Raw genomic sequence first — 2,500 nt, 5'->3', positions numbered from 1 at the left:
CACGAGGCGGTCGCACGCCTTCGGCTCGCCCCACCGGCAGGACGTCCCACGATACATGCCAGTTAAACACCGACGGGCGGTGAACCAACAGCGTGGGGACACAAATCCAACTACGAGCTTTTTAACCGCAACAACTTTAATATACGCTATTGGAGCTGGAATTACCGCGGCTGCTGGCACCAGACTTGCCCTCCAATAGATACTCGTTAAAGATTTAAAGTGTACTCATTCCGATTACGGGCCTCGGATGAGTCCCGTATCGTTATTTTCGTCACTACCTCCCCGTGCCGGGAGTGGGTAATTTGCGCGCCTGCTGCCTTCCTTGGATGTGGTAGCCGTTTCTCAGGCTCCCTCTCCGGAATCGAACCCTGATTCCCCGTTACCCGTTACAACCATGGTAGGCGCAGAACCTACCATCGACAGTTGATAAGGCAGACATTTGAAAGATGCGTCGCCGGTACGAGGACCGTGCGATCAGCCCAAAGTTATTCAGAGTCACCAAGGCAAACGGACCGGACGAGCCGACCGATTGGTTTTGATCTAATAAAAGCGTCCCTTCCATCTCTGGTCGGGACTCATGTTTGCATGTATTAGCTCTAGAATTACCACAGTTATCCAAGTAACGTGGGTACGATCTAAGGAACCATAACTGATTTAATGAGCCATTCGCGGTTTCACCTTAATGCGGCTTGTACTGAGACATGCATGGCTTAATCTTTGAGACAAGCAATGACTACTGGCAGGATCAACCAGGGAGCTGCGTCAACTAGAGCTGAGCAGCCGGCCGCCCGGGAGTGTGTCCCGGGGGCCCGCGCGAACACGCAAGCGTCCGCTCAATTATTCTGCAAACAGGAGGAGGCTGAGCTCCCCTGCACAACACACCTCGAACCCCTCTCAGGTCCCGGCGGGCGCGCAGCGCCGTCCTAAGTACTTGGTCGGGTTCGAGAGAGGCGCAATCGCCCGGAGTTAGGCGAGTAGACGCTTTAGGTGCGACCACCCGTGCTCCCAACTGAGCTTGCCGCTGCCGACAGAGGCCCGGGAGCGTGCTGTCGTGGCAATTGCCGGCGGGAGACAACACGCGCCACCTACGGTGACCGGCAGCTCCAACGCCAGCGCCACAGAAGGACAAAAGCCCCACTTGGTGCCGAAGCGAACTCTCCCAGCACAGCGCACGCGCCAACACGTCCGCACAGCTGCGATACAAACCACCTGCGAGAACCGCTGGGGCGACCGAGCAGCAGACGGCGTCGCGGCGCCGAGCGCCGGGCGGCGGCGCATCCTCAGCGCACACAGTCCTCAATCGGACCAGCACACTGCAGATGGCCACCGCGCTTCGCACCGGGCCCGCGAGGACCTACTTTGGCCGCAAGGCGCCGCGAGCAGGGGGCGCCGGCGCGCAGCTGGCGCCAGCCTGCCGCGTCCGTCGGCCGGCGCGCCTGCCACTGGCCGCCCCCACCAGCCGGCTGTAGCGCGTGCGCCCCACGCACCCGCGCTGCCAGCACGCCGGGCGGCCCCCCCTCACCGGCCGGGGACGGTCCCCACCCAGCCACCGCCGCGTATCGCCTCACACCCAGATCCCCTTTCGCGTTCGTGGGCATGGTGGGTCCCCTTTCACGTTCGTGGGCATGGTGGGTATCCCTGAAACAACGGTTAATAGCTCGACCGATCGTCGCCAACACTGATTCACCTCTAGCGAGAAACAACCGCACCACAACGGGTTACCTGTTGTTCATTTGCGTAACGTCACCAGCTAACGTAGACGTCCATCGCCATTGCAACGGAGTATTGCATGCCTGTGTCAGTGTCACAACACACTACGTCCTGCCCACATAGACGCAACAACATGTGCACGCCTCGAGAACACGTGGAAGGTAGCCCCCGTACGTATGCGGTGGTCCATTGCGCGAACGACTGTCAGCCGGCCTCTGCAGGATGTCGCAGATGTGGAACGCGGTGCAACATGCTATCACGGTGTGTGAGAAGAGACGACTACGTCCGAATACACGCTCCACTACATCAACAGACTGCTCATGCTGATCGCCATCCAGGGCGTCCGTTCCTCCCACACGTCTGAATGGCGTACCACACTGCAATCCAGCTCTTATAGGGAGACGACACGTAGCTGCGTGCACAATATTTGGACTGTATGGTCTGGCCGGTTGCTAGGCGCAGTCGTCGTACGGTCACACATGTGCCACGATGTATCATTCAGTACATACGGACCAATGTGCAGTACAGTTTGTGGGTTTTGCGTACATCAGCGGACAGGTGACAGGCCGTACCACAAACGTAGGCTGAGTACGTCGGCATGCGAAGGGCATTGAACATGCAAACTTCTCAACGACCAGCTTGCGAAGGCAGGGGGGAAGGGGGGGGGGCATGTACGTCCTGCTGCTATCCACATTACTGTGTATAGCAGGAGCATGTGGAAAGTCAGCAACACCTGCAAGGTGTTTAACATGACGCGATACACAGGGGACCGGGCAGTGCGAATAGCGAA

General features: G+C 58.9%; 1 non-coding gene across 1 annotated transcript in view; it reads right to left on the bottom strand.

Annotated features, from left to right (window-relative positions):
• Positions 1–756, bottom strand: part of LOC126443458 (small subunit ribosomal RNA) — a 1,908-nt gene extending 1,152 nt beyond the window's left edge. The window contains exon 1 of the ribosomal RNA XR_007581931.1: positions 1–756. This exon is cut by the window's left edge and continues 1,152 nt beyond it. This is a non-coding gene — a ribosomal RNA (small subunit ribosomal RNA).
• Between the last annotated feature and the right edge of the window lie 1,744 nt (positions 757–2,500).

This window comes from Schistocerca serialis, unplaced genomic scaffold (assembly GCF_023864345.2).
Source record: "Schistocerca serialis cubense isolate TAMUIC-IGC-003099 unplaced genomic scaffold, iqSchSeri2.2 HiC_scaffold_149, whole genome shotgun sequence".
Lineage (NCBI taxonomy): Eukaryota > Metazoa > Arthropoda > Insecta > Orthoptera > Acrididae > Schistocerca > Schistocerca serialis.
The sequence above is the reverse complement of the archived record's forward strand: the minus strand, read 5'-3'. Positions and strand labels throughout refer to the sequence as shown.